General features: G+C 41.7%; 1 protein-coding gene across 6 annotated transcripts in view; it reads right to left on the bottom strand.

Moving 5' to 3' along the window:
* Positions 1-14,773, bottom strand: part of anks1b (ankyrin repeat and sterile alpha motif domain containing 1B) — a 248,195-nt gene that overhangs the window by 118,154 nt on the left and 115,268 nt on the right. Inside the window, exon 1 of one of the 6 annotated variants that reach the window (XM_074625201.1) lies at positions 3,005-3,287. The exons of the other annotated variants lie outside the window; for them this stretch is intronic. The gene's annotated coding sequence lies outside the window, so the exon portion shown is untranslated. Of the gene's footprint in view, positions 1-3,004; positions 3,288-14,773 lie in introns of those variants that run through there. 6 annotated transcript variants of the gene reach the window in all.

Raw genomic sequence — 14,773 nt, 5'->3', positions numbered from 1 at the left:
GAGGCTTATTGTAAGTCTCTCTGAATAGAGTACTGAGTAGCCAAATGCCTAAATTGTAACTGGCATACCAAATAAAATACATCAATGATTTTTTACCAAAAGGGACTCGCAGCATTTTGAAAAGAACTCTTCATTTTGGAGGCGATTTATTCAGAGCACCATGTAAGGAAATGTTTCTTGGGGGACCTTTTATATAACAGTGTTCTCTCTTTGGGTATTTGAGGAGAATTTCGGATTGCATTTTGTTGCAGCATTGGTGAAAAGGTTGAGCCCCAAAGGGTTTTCCGAGCGAGAGCTGAGGACCAAAAGGTCCCTTATCTCTGAGGCAGATGTGTACCCAGAGAGAATGAAAAACAAGAGTGAGTGATGTGAAGCAGGGGAAAAGGTTACAGGGAGCGAGCGTCATTCCAGCCAAAGAGACAAAACATTTCTTTACAGCCTCTGGATGTCTGCCTTTCCCCCATAATGCAACACTCTATCATCATTTCTGAAGTGTCACTTGGTAACCTGCCCCCTGGTTATACCCTTCTTAATGGGATCGGTGGTAAACTTGTCACCGTGGCGATAAGTTGTGGGCATACGACTGTTTTTCAAACGTGCACCGCATACATCTCAACAACCCCTCTGACTCTTTCTTCAACCCGTTCGCCCTCTCCCAGCCTCCTTACCTCATTCAACAGCCATTATTCTTCCTGTCATCATCTGCTACTACATTACCCAGACTGCATCAGGCCATCAATCACACTCAACATGGATTAATCATTGTGGGCTGACAGAGCAATCAGTCCCTTGATGATTTCTCTCACTCACACTCTCTGCACTCAATCTGAGGCTTATTTCACACTGCACTTTATTAAAAGGCCTACAAACTACAACCCAAACCCCCCCACACTTTTCTCCATCAGCACTCAATTAAACCACCATTACCAGCTAATGGAGGCCCAGTCGGTCTTTTATGCCTTCACTCTGCAGGTGGTCGGTCCTCAGCTGATACTGATTTGACGTGACAACCTGGTTAGTTGCAGATTTCACTCACAGAGCTGAAGGAAAGGCTGAGAGCACTCTGATGGAGCCATTAAGAGCTGCTGCTAGTTCACTGCTCCCACATATAAAAACTCATCTGACAGCTCAGATTAAAGGTGCAATTAATCATCGTCATATTCATTTGGAAAGTTTAGCCAAATTGCGATTTCAAAAGCAAGAGCTAGTCTCGACAACAAACCACTAAACTGCATCTCATACAGTGTGTTTACGTACACTTAGGTAGCCTAGATACACTTGACTTTCTGAATGATGTCAGCCAGTTGAATGGACGTTATCAGTGGTTATCAGCCTCATATATGTGGGTTAGAGGGGGCCTGCTAGACCTGCTAGTAGGTTCAGAAGGCCATTATCATCTATTCACATGGTTGATTGTTGAACAGCAACCTTTAGTGGCCATAGTAATTATGACGGGAGTAAAGGATGAAGTCAGGTGACGTAGTATAAAGAGCGAAAAAGTGAGCATGGAGTGGCGGGTGGCAGTGGCGGGTGGCACATCCTCGTATTCAAAATACTTCAATCCAAAGTCTGACTAAGACTGAAACCATCACAGTGGGCTCTGGAAGTCAAAATCTGTTTCAGTTTTTTACAATTCAAACAAAAAAGTTGTGCTCTCGCTGCACCATCAGCCGTTCGACACACACCCAACATATTTCATCACTACGACAGTTAAAGAAAGAAAGTAATTCTTCCAAAATAAGGGTAAAGTAGGGGAGAAACCTCACTACTGACGGACGATTTCCTGCACAGTCAGATTTTTCTCATTAAGGATGTAAACATACAACAGTGTGTGTCACCGGCAGGAAATGCAACAGATTGCTTTAAGTCACGAAGCTGGAGGAGGGTGCAGTTCTCTAGAACGATTCAAGATAAAGTTTCCAAGTTACTGGAAGTGAAAGTAGATTCAGATCAAAACAGAGACAGGCGAAACCATTGTCTTTGCAACAGGAAGAGGCAAGATTAAATGGGGAATGCACAGTCCTGATATGAAAACACAACAGCAGCTCTGATATTTCTGATGAAACTGAGCTGTGAGATTGAGGCCATCAAGCACCTCAACCGTGGTCTCGTTTGTTTACGGTAATTACCGAGATGTCACCATGAATTAGCAATGAAATACGGAAGTTGTAAAATGCCACAGGTGGAGTGGCATTATTAATGGATGCGCTGAAGAGATCACGAGAAGAGCTGTGAGACAGACGGCGCTCAGGAAAGAGGTTTCCTCTGCAGGGTCTACAGGGAGAAATATGATGAAAAGGAGAGAGGGAAGAAAGCAGGAAATGATTGAGAAATTATCTTTAAAAGGACGGAGATATGAGGAATCACCAATAACTTGCACTCTTAATTAATTTCTCATTCCCCCACTGTCTATTCTTCCCTTCCCCTTCATCACTTCTCCTCTTATCTCTCTCTTTCACTTCTACATCATCTCTCTTTATTCCTGTTATTCAAAATCTCCAAGAGAAAGAGAAAGAGTGAGGCCGAACTGACAGGGGTAACGAAACCCATCGCCCGGGTAAAGACAGGGAGGGAAGTAAACACAGGTAGATCAAAAAGAAGCCAGGATCCAACTCAAACTTACTTTGGAGTTTGTGTCAGTGAATCCCAAAGGAGAGGAGCGCGAGACAGAGCGGGAAGAGGAAAATGAGTGAGGAAGTGGGGAGTGCAGTGAGTTCGGAGCAGGGATTTCCTCACACACACAAGCATGGAAAAGACACACAAAAACGTGAGTCGAGTAGAGGCAACATGTTTGATATCGCACACACAGGAACGGCAAGAAAGAAAATTATCCAATTCAGAAGTGAGCTTAAAGATCGAGCTATTCCCTCGCCAGCGGAAAACTACTTTGCACTCGATCTCGATGAGAACACTCACTGGAAGGAAGGAAATCCCTCTCGCTCAAGTCCGCAGCGAAGCCTGGAGTTGGAATTAATCCGGCGGGTGTGACAGCAGGTTTAGCTACCTGATAGTTTGATGTATCTCGCCTCTTCCTCCCGCTCGGGCCCCGGAGAGGTCAGACGGATTTGAAAAGTGGGAGAAAAGGCTTCACGCGGTTTCGATGTGAGCGGTCTCCTCCGACAAACAAACACACTCCGTCTTCATTCATTTCCCTGCCTCCACCCTGCCTCCCTCTCTATCTCTCAGGGCAGAGATAGGACACAGAGAAACTTGTGTTTGAGCTGAGCAGGAAGGGAGCAGACAAACAGAGGCCTCCTCTTGCCACTAATTAGCAGGTCGTATGCAGCTCCCGTCCAACTGCAGATTAAACGTTTGAGTTTGAGAGTGTGTGTGAGTGTGTGTGTGTTTGGTGTGTGTGACGGCGCCAGCATATGTGACCAAAAGATGGTATGTCACGGTGTGTGATTATATCTGTGTAGTAAGGCAGTGTGGTGTCTGTCTGCTTGCAGCAGATACAGCTGACGTGTGAGATCATGTGAGAGCTTATGTGCATACTATTCTGTGTGTTTCAATGTGTATGCATAATTGATTCTGCTTGTATTATATACAGGCTGTGTGTGTGTGTGTGTGTGTGTGTGTGTGTGTAGGGGCTGATAACCCAAATAGGAAATGTGCTGCTGCTTCGGTCACATCCGAGCAGCTTCTATCGTACAGTCTTAAATCCTGTGAGTCGCTCTTCCTCTCTCTGTCTCTGTTCATCCCCCCCATACTGTAGCCGTCACCACCCAACCCATTGCCTCACACACTGTGCTGGACACTGAGTTCATAGGCCATCAGATATGAATAGAGGCTATAATTTGCTGGCATTTCCTCATGGAGGCTATTTGATTAGAGAGAAAACGGGTGGGGTGGACACCAGAGAGGACAATGGACCCTCTGAGGCCCTCAATGAAGGGGAGAGTGACGGAAAGAGAGAGAGGGGTTGCAGTCATGAGAGGGCAGTACTGGAGAGATAACCGCAAAACAGAAATGGAAAATTAAGAAAGATTGCAGCGTTTAAAAAATGAAAGGAGGCAAAAGACAGCCCAGTCCTCGACTCAAGCTGATACGCAGGCAAATACGCGCTTTCAGAGAGTGAGATGAGCAGATTAATACTAATCTCATGACTGTGTTAATCAGCCTACCATAGCGTGAAATAGGGCTGTCCTCGACCAAAGAAATTCTTAGTCGACTAACAAACTGAGTTTCTCCACAAAGAATCACACAAAAGCACCATAGGGATAGCCCTAGTGTGAAGACTAGAAGCAGCCAGGCTCTGCTCGAAGGGAAATAAACTTAGAGTCTACGGCTGTTCTTAGGCACAGCGGTGCTTTGAGCTAAATGTATATTTTATATTTATATTCACAATAACAATGCTAACATGCTGATGTTAAGCAGCTGCTGTTTGTTAGTTGGCCTCCTCCTCCTCGGCTCAACGAGCGAGCGAGGGAAAGAGAGAGCAGCGATGCTCGAGCGAGCTATAGAGTGAATAAAGAGAGGGGGCGGCGTTAGTGAGAATAAAGCAGAGAAATAAAACGCTATTTTTTTATTATTTCACAGTGGTTACGTTCTAAAGCACAAATAAACACAACCACAACTGCACACAACTCTACACAACCCTGCAGGAAGGCGCCGGATTTTGAATGAATGCAGCCAAAGGGCAGGCTTCATCCTGTCTGGTGTGACTCAGCGCTGTGCTCGGTCAAACTGAAATTGATACACTAAGAGGCAGAGGTTATTGTTATTGGTTGGGGGTTTCACCCCCACGTTCAGCTGTTTGCTGAAGCCTAGAAACATCCGGAAAACAGAAAAAAGAGAAGAAAAGAAAAATACAGGCAGCGGGCTGCAGGGTCTCTGCAGAAACAGACACTACCACACACTTCTAGTGGGTCATAAGTAATGATTGAGAAAGATTGTTTTTGTATCAGTCTATACATTGTTTTATTTTCAACTTAAGAGGTTGGCAGGTGTATTTTGTCACTTAGGACAGAGCCAGGTTAGCCATTTCCCCTTGGTTACTTGCAAGAAAGCGAATAGGAAATGTTGAACTCAGAAATGGAGAGATAAAAAGGTTAATGGCAGGAAAAAGAGATGAAGTGGAATACAGTGGCAGAAAAGATGAGATAGGAGAGCAGTTGTTGATCTTCATGAGAAGTGAGAGAGATGAAATAGAAAGCGAGAGGTGCAGGTTGGTCAGAGCAGCGAGCAGGGATTGCCTTGCAGAATTGGATTTCCCTCCATGGCTGGCTAATCCCACAGAAATCAGCTTGCTGAGCCACCCACAGGACAGCGACAGTCACTCCTCAGAAAATAACAGCCTTCACATTCCCCATGATGGCCGCTGTATTGAGCAAAGCTCAAACTGTGGCTTCTCCTGGCTCCACGCTTTAATCCCACAGACACGGCAACCAGCTGGAGCGAGAGGCCGCTGACAGAGAGCCATCGCTGTGTGACCGACTGTGTTTAACTGCAAGCCTGACAACTTTGGAGGAAGTTTCAGGTATACGTGTGCAGCATAGATGCACTGGATGTACAAAACAGTTTGATGTTCTACATCAAGGCTGCCCAAAACGGGGCCCGCAGGTTTGTTTTTTGTTTTGTTTGTTGTTTGCAGGTTGTTTTAGAGCTAGAGTGAAGATAATCATATGAAACCACAAGCCTCAGTAATCCATTTTCTACCAACCATGTCATGTTGGCTTGTTGGGAAGGAGGCTGAATGACGCTCCAAAGTTGAGCTAAAGTTTGGCGAGGAAAAACTGCCGTGGTGATTTTCAAAAGGGTCCCTCGACCTCTGACCTCAAGATATGTGGATGAAAATGGGTTCTATGGGTACCCACGAGTCTCCCCTTTACAGACATGCCCCCTTTATGATAATCACATGCAGTTTGGGGCAAAACATGCAGTTTTTTTAATGCACGTTATTTTCACCTATTCTAAAAATGGCGTATTTGAATATTTCTGCATACTGGGGTCTCTAAACAAACATCTTTGAAATGCATAAATTGGATATGACTGGAAATGAGCCCAATTCTTTCAGCAGGTGGGATTTAAGGGGTTAATTATGTAAACCTAAAATGATTCAATTTAGGCGAACTTGGGATCCATAGTACCATTTTGCATTTTACTTTCTGCCTGTGGTCCACCATTAACTTCCAGTTTTGGCCCTCCAAATGAAAAAGTTTGGGCACCTGTGATCTACATACAGCAATAAAGGTAGTCACCAAATGTAACCAAAACTTAAGCAGAGTAGAAGCAACTCCTTTCCACGAGGTGTTGGATTCACAGAACCATGTGAAGCTCAAACTGTTACACAACCTACGACAAGATGAGGAAGGTTTTCAACTGAGCAACGTAAAAATCAATTTAAGTGCTTCCACTATTCATCCATCATTCCTGCAAAGTAAAACCAGGATTTTTGAGCACATTTTAAGGATTTTTCACTCGTCTTTTCGTCAATATCCTCTATGTAGTAAAGCTTATCCACTGAAAAAAAACAGCCAGGTTTTCCTATAAAAAAAAAACCCCAAATGGGTTTGAACTGACTTTCACTTGGATTTGTTTCATGCATTAAAACATCCATCTGTTTCTCTCTTCCAGAACATCCAACGTAATTAAAAAAAACACTGGAACTAGAGTGTTTGCACCCCAGATTTTTGTAATAAAGATTGTTTACCGTAATTAGATTTGTACTTCTTTCCATAAAAAAGAAACAATAAAACAATGAAATAAAGGGGGCACTCAGTGACTGGCTTGTTTTGCTGAATGATTTTTCCTTGTTCTTTCTGTACCAGGCAGTACATTTAGTAGCAGCTCAGAGTGCTAAAAATGACTTCCTATTTATTACTTTTATGGGTACTCTGCTTTTTATATCTCCATCATGATACAGGGAATTGTTTTAGAGGATGCTTACTGCTCCCGACAGATTCACTGCATCGTTGAACACACACACCTTGCTGATATGCCAACAGCACAGCGTGACAGCTGTTCTGCCCTCATTTTTGATGGGTTTTTGTTTTGGGGGGATAGTGAATCACTAAAAATCAACAATATATGTGACACATATGCAACAACTCAGATCATCTTTCCCTATAAAATCATCCATTTCAAACTGTTCTCAGGTGGTTTAGCACATATCTCTAAGGCTAAATGAATGGCCTGCAGATGTTCTATTCAGCCAGAGAGAAATAAAGACTGAAAGTGATGAAAGAAAGAAAAATGACAAGTATGGTGAAGGGAGAAAGGTCAGAAAGAGGAGAGAGAAGTGGAACATTAGACCTCTAGTTATCTGTCACAAAGTCGTTCTCCTTGAGAAACCCACTAAGCAACACTTCACTGCCACACGACACAAGTCTGAAAGAGAAATACAAGGTCTGTGGCATTAAACTGCAGCTCGGAAACACGACTAATGACTTTCCAAATGTCTTCATTTATACCTACTGGGGTCTCCGCATACTGTATGTTAAAGGACAGGTCCATTATTTTAATTTTTTTTAGGTTTTTATATCATTCTCTAGCTTCCCAGTGGTGTTCCATATAAATTATAATCACATCAAATTTTGGTCAAAGTATGTATGTTTAAGTGTCAAAATACTATTTTCTCAAGACCTTCTAAAAACTTTTTCCCATCTCAGTTGTACTCTGTAGTCAATGCAAGTAAGCAAACCTAAGCATGTTGGCAGTAGCTTTAGCATTTACCATACGAACATGAGAGTAGCACTGATCCTCTCATCTGACTCTCAGCAAGAAAACAAATAAACGTATGCCCTAAAATATTGCACTATTGCTTTATAACGGAGACCCACTCTTTTCCAGGGACTTATAAATCTCTAGTGATTAGATTGAATTAAACTTTATTGATCCCTGTAGGGTAGCGCTACATCACCCTGCTCCTGCCTCCTTACCGCACAACAAACCTGTTAGTTGTGAATAAATCACTCAAAATGACAAAAACCTAAAGCAATGTGCTTTTATTTCCCGAACCCCGTTTTCCCATAACTGTCTTGGTAGGAAGAGAAACAGCAATTGTGTGCTAACATCATTAGCTCTGAATATTTACAAGTCATCTGGGGACCCAATACAGTGTTTCATATGAAATATTAACTCCGCATTTAAATCAACACTCAAGCAAGGTGTTATACACAGATGCACCTGCATGTGCACAATTTTCTTTAAATATGAACGAATGAATGATCATGTTTGTCCTGTTTAAATATGAAAATCCTAATTCATTTATACAGGAATGCACAGAAAGCAACTCTCTCCCTGTCATCTATGTGTATTTTGTGTGCTTATTCTTGAGATATTAGTTTGGTTTGGACACACGCTGACACTTTCCACCACTGTTGGCTCTTAAGAAGCATTTTAGGGTTAAATGCCTTGCTCAAGGGCACTTTAACATCAGTGGCATGGTTGTTCTGCTGTAATATACGCTAGTATCAGTGCTGTGAAGCACACTTCTTCGTATTGGTGGTCTCTCTTTATTGAAGCTCCTACGCCTCTTTCTCCAATCTTTTTTCCACGTTTCCTGTTTACCTCAAGGACAACGAGATATCTAAACTCCAGCAGGATGTCAGACTATACAAACCACACACACACACTCAGGGAACATCTCCAAGTACTCAAGGGCGGCATATCTGTGTGTGTGTGTGCCAATCTATTTCAGTAAAAAAAAGTATTTGACAGCAGCTATAGGTGTGTGTGCTGAAGGTTAGGCTGACAGGAAGACAGTCTATAGCTGCAGAGTCTGCAGGGCATAAAGCCATTAACAAGAACTAAGTGTAAGCACAGAGCTGCATCACGTCCCGCAGAGAGCAGCAGATAGAGGAAAGGAGAAATGGAAAATAACAGCAAGAAAGAAACAGAAGGATAAAGAATTGGACTGGATTTTTATGTCGTTTTTTTACATTTGGATTTGTGTTTAAAGCTAATAAAATGAATAACTGAAAAATATAATTATAATCCATAGAACATAGACAGAAGCATCCTTAAGGACAAACTGGCAGAAACATAATTTCTGAGCTTCTATAACATGGCTTCTTTCAGACTAGTGGAAAGAAAACATCAAAAACACACATTTAGGTGTTTATTTTACTACTTTGTCTATTTGCATCTGTAGATTTCTCCTAAATTCACCAAAAGTTAGCATTAGATAATGCCTCATTTGCATATTTAAACATAATATTTCAGAAAAATCGCAATACAAAAAATAATTGTCTTAATGTCAGTAATCAACTGGGGAAGTTTCATGGTGATATCTATTAGTTAATTTTATTACCCTATTCGAATGTAATGGAATTTTAAAATACACATCTTTAAGGGCCATTTTCTCAAAATGAGTTGTTTTCTCAGACCCTGAGCCACAAATCTCCATGTCAGTAGCACTTATATACACCTAACATTCCAGTTTCATTCCCATCTATATTCTGAGGGTTTTTACAGAGGGGTTTGATCTTATATCATTCGTAGCCTGATTTCTATCACATTTTATATCTTAAAACATGGCGAAAATGGATTTACTTATAGTATATATAGTAGCTTACAGTATTTTCAGATTTATGGAGTGATAAAAAGAGGTATCGGAAATGCCCTGTGTAGAAAACCTTTGACTCTCATGTCGACAAAATGAAAAAATAATTTGGAACCTGGCTTTACCCATTGTTCAGATTTCTGTTCCAGAAATGTATGCAAATTAAAAAAAAAGATGCATATTTAAACAGAAAATTTCAGAAAAGTCTTAATTTAAGTAATCAACTTTGGAAGTTTCATGGTGGTATCTATTAGTTAAAGTTATACCCTATTCACCTGAGGTGTCTCCCCTTAGACATATCATGCCATTCTTATTACAGCCTAACTCTCAGCAATATTGAACTATTCAAATTTGACATTAGAAAACTTATGATCCCAAACCGTTTATATGAAAAACCTCACCCAGTCTCCCACAGAGCACATTCAGTCCTTCATTTACAGACTTCTGAACCTCTCCACATAATCGCTGCCCTCTCAGAAACATCTGCCTTTGATGTTCCTTCACATCTTCAAGAGTTCTCCTGGGTCTCTGATCTCTACCTGTGCGACACACACCTGCCCTCCCTCCACCTCAACTCCTTAAAACCCCCCCCCCCTGGGCTGAGAACATTTAAGGTCAGCAGCCACCCACTCAGGAGAGGAAAACTGGAGTCTGAGTGAGTGTGCAGAAAGAGAGAGATGGAGGAAGAAAAACAAGAAGGAAGAAGTAAAGGTGGTGGACACAGTCGGGAAACGCTGACGTGTGCGCAGCGCTCTGACGCCCCTGTGCTGACGGCGACTGAGATTTGTCAATGGTGGACATCCCACGCCTGATATCTTATGAATTTCTGTGTTGCCTGGCAACCCTGCCAACCTCTCTGTCTCTATCTGAATTCATTTCTTGCATTTTCTTCTTTCTCTATTTGGCTTTTCAAGGTTTACAAAAGTGATGTCTGAACTTCTTTGTTAAAGTCGCAGAGGAAACCTCCTCCACACGCACTTTGGCGTCAGTCGGAGTTCGCATGGCGGTGGTGGGAGGAAACCTGTGGCTGGCAACGGAAAATTCACAACAAGGGAAGCGTCCTTATGCAGGCGCGTATGCCCGCATACATACACACACATAAACATGTGACAGACTGTGATGACGTGCCATATTCGTTATCATTAACAGAGTGCACTCTCTCTATTTTCCGGCTAATCTAATGCAGCACAGTCTCTGACAGATGTACTGTGTATATACACACACTGAAACACTAATAACTCCTAAATTTGTCCATGCACCTGCGTAGGCATGTGCACACTCACACAGACATACACAATACAAATACAGAAACACATACTCGATTGCCAGTCTATTAGATACACTAACTAAAACTAATGCAGGCAATATTTCTGCAGTAAGTATTACCGTCACAAAGGTTTTATTGTTCAGTTTTTGTTGCAATTGTTTTAACAGAGGTGTCATTTGAACTTCATTTTGGAAGATGTAGTTTGAGGTGCTGTCATTTTTTACTGCATTATATATGAAAACTGACAAGGGCTAAAGAAAAATCTGTTAATGCTGCTTTAAGTATTTGTATAACATAATATAACTTTCATTAATAAAACTCAAAAGCTCACAGTTGTTTCTCCTTGACAACACAAGTAAAAAAAATCCATAACTACCTTTTGATTTGGATTCTTCTAATGCCAAACTCGGACTGGTGCACAAAAATCTGATATTTTTGCATGTTTTTTTTCCAACAGATCCCAAGCCATGTCAAACCAGTGAGAAGAGAGCACAGACTAAACAAAAACCTCTCATGTTAAATAACTAAAATTGTTCTAATTGCAGAAATGTATGTAGGATGCCAACACTTGCAGCTGATTGAAAATATACAGTTTGGGGGTCTTTAAATAGGTTTTTTAATTAGTAAAGGGATAGTTTTTTTAGGCACCTAAAAGAACGGCCCACCTACAAATATCAATTTCAGTGTAAGTGTATGCTATATTTAGAATATTTCCACTGCTTTACTTTGCCATCAGACAGCCATTTCCGACAGAAAACTGAAGCCATCATATCCATCTATGCTCTCTTCAAAGCCACCAGACTCCATTGACAAAAACAGTAATTTTATCTCGCACAACACGGGAGTTGCTTGGTCTACCGCTGCCTCAATTGGTTGGTTAGTTTGTGTTATTGTGTGACTTTGGTGTTTCAAAGGATTAGTTTGGATTCATCAAAGTCACACAATAACACAAACAAACTAACCGATCGAGGCAGCTGTAGACCAGCAACTAATTCATTCTGTGAGGTAAAATTACTGTTTTTGTCAAAGGAGTCTGGTGGCTTTGAAGAGAGCATAGAAAACGAATTCAGTTCCCCATTGGAAAGGGCTGTCTGACGGCAAGATAAAGAGGCGAAAATACACTTAAACTGATTTTTTAAGTGTCTAAAATACGTTTTGCTGCCGGCCCCGTCCACAGCAGTACATTGCTTTGCTTCCGTGCCGGTACTCCTGTCTGCTACTCCAAACTGGAGGCGTGCCACCTGCCGTCTACTGTAGGTAATACACTGACGATGTATAAGTACCTCATACAACCCCACTCCAAAGCTTCCAAACTATCCCTTTAAACTAAAGTTTAGTTAGCTAAAGTTTTTAATGCGAGGGTCTTTTTCTGAATGATTTGTTAGACAAGCCCGGCTCTTTGACTGACAGTCTGGAGTGACAGCCGGACAACCACAAAACTCTCGCGCTCAGACAATCGATACAAAGCTTAACACACTTCTGCTGAGATATAAAGTGAAAGATAGATGAGTCAGACGGAGAGAGAGAGACAGACAGACGAAAAATGGGACGGAGCGAGGGATGATAGAAAACAAGCTAAAAAAGAATTAGGCTGACGTGGGATGATGAGAAGAAAGGATGAGATGGAGAGACTGCGGCATGAAAACATCTCACTTTGTCCATTCATCGTCAGAGGGGATGAACGGGCTCCTCTCTTTATGTTAGCTCTGTTTATTCATAATTACACAGGGCAAATTAGCACGGTGCTAACTTAATTATGAGATAACAACTCAATTTCTCTTCCTCTCTCACTCTGTTCCTTCCTCCTCCTTCTATAAACCCCCCCTACAAAAACACACACATAAACCCACTCACACAAACTCAACATGAAGCCATGCCAAATTCAGACACACAGTAAAGCTGATGCCACTAACTAAATATGCTCTATATACCCTCATACTCACATTCAAACTGCCATGCAAAGAGCTTTTTTTTTTCCCTTTCTACGCACACATACATATACATACACACACACTTCTCCAGGTGCAAACCTCTCCAGGCAGAGTGCCAGTCATGCAGGCAGCCTGCCAGTGTACAAGACAGAGGGTCTGTTGTGTTGTAAATGTCAGATGTCCTGCTGTTTGAGCCAGCACGCATCCCACCGCTAAACAATCTCCTCAGCACACACTTAACCACACTTATATACGCAGCACGAAGGGCTCAGGGGGGCAGGTAGGAAGGAAAGGAGGAAGGAAGATGGAACGATGGAGCAGGAATACAAGGAAGAGGAGGAGAATTTGGATTGCTTTTCTAGAGTTTTGGTTAAAAAGGTACGACAGAATATTTCACACACTGGCATTGAGAGGTAACAAGTGGGAGAGGATTTTCTAAATATTCCTGATAAGCTTTAATTCCTACAACTCATGCAGCATACTGTACAGTATATATCAGTGGGTATACTCAGGTACAACAGGTAAGAGAGATGCACAAGATCTAAAGAAGGTGAACTAAGCTTCCTCTGTATGGGATTCTTGACTTCAAGGTTTTCTTCTTTTTCTTTTGTCATGACTGTGGATCCAGTTTAAAGCTGTCTTGTTGACCCTCTAGTTTACCATTAGTACAGTATATACAAGCTTTAAGTGTATCTATTATGCTATCTTAACCCATATTACTGCACATAACAGACATCCACCTCTTCCCTTGTCTAGAAATATATCATATGTTGAGTTAATGCTATTTTATCTTTCACCTTACTGTGCAGCGTAACATTACCTGCTGATTTCCACTATAGTATTTTACTGTGCACCGTCATTGGCCCTTTCCTGCAGCTCAATGGCAACATATAAGAGGCTCTGCTCTTTGAAAGTACTCCATTAAAGTACTCTTAAATACTTAAATGACTCTCCAATAACCTCTGCAACGCATTCAGAACGCTGCTGTTAGGCTGCTAGGCCATCCTGGCCGCCCTGCACTGGCTTCCAGTTCACTACTAAATTAATTTGTTTTTAAAGCTCTCAATGGCTTGGCGCTCCCCCCACCTACACATCTGACCTCCGCAGCCCCAACTCCACTTCTAGAGCTCTCTCCGCTCCTCCGACACCAGCTTCAGTCATTCCACAATGACACCACAAACACAGGGGTGATCGCCTTTTGCGGTCACGGCCCCTAAACTTCGGACTAGTCTCCCACTTTCTCTTAGATCAGCTCCTTGAGCTCTTTTAAAACCCAACTCTAAACCTACCTTTATTCCTTAATAACTGTGCCCACCTGACTTTTGCCCTCCTGCTCAGTTGTATATAGTTGACTGTCATTTTTGTGGTTGTATCTATGTTCGTACCACTTATGTTTTCACTATGCTTTATTAATAAAGTACATATTGCATTTTGCTTTCGTCTGTTTTTGTGTCCAATTGCACTTCAAATCGCAGAATCAAGTGCTTTGCAGGATTAGACAATAAGGGAACGACTAAAACACAAGATTTAAATATTCAAAATAAAAAATATCTAAATGACTAGAGAAACAAATTAGTAAAATCAAGGAATAAATACTGAATATGTTTGCCATGTAAGCAGAGAGATCAACATACTTGCTGTGCAGGAAGTGTGTAACAGGCCTACATTTTTTTATGTGTCCCTTTTTGAGGGTTAATTGACCATAACACCAATATTTCATTTGGGCAAGGAGGGTAAATATATGAAGTCTACATCAGCGGGGAGAGTAGACTCACTTTGCTGCCTCACTTTGTGATTTAGGCTCATAAAATGGGGAGCAACAACTTACAGCTGTGTGCCTTGAGCTCATAAATATGTTTGAAGGGTGTATATACTTACTGCATCTTTCTTCAGATGCCAAATATCAACCCTCTATAAAACTGTTAGTTGTCTGACAGAAAAATCAATGCCGGTTTCGGTCCTTTAAAAAATACGACATCAGTCCCTAAGAGTCACATTTATATTCTACTGTGTATTCCTTCGCTGCTGCAATATTCGTATTTCCCCCCCGAGGGGATGATTATCCTTTTT

Source organism: Sebastes fasciatus, chromosome 23, assembly GCF_043250625.1.
Source record: "Sebastes fasciatus isolate fSebFas1 chromosome 23, fSebFas1.pri, whole genome shotgun sequence".
NCBI classification, from domain to species: domain Eukaryota; kingdom Metazoa; phylum Chordata; class Actinopteri; order Perciformes; family Sebastidae; genus Sebastes; species Sebastes fasciatus.
The sequence above is the reverse complement of the archived record's forward strand: the minus strand, read 5'-3'. Positions and strand labels throughout refer to the sequence as shown.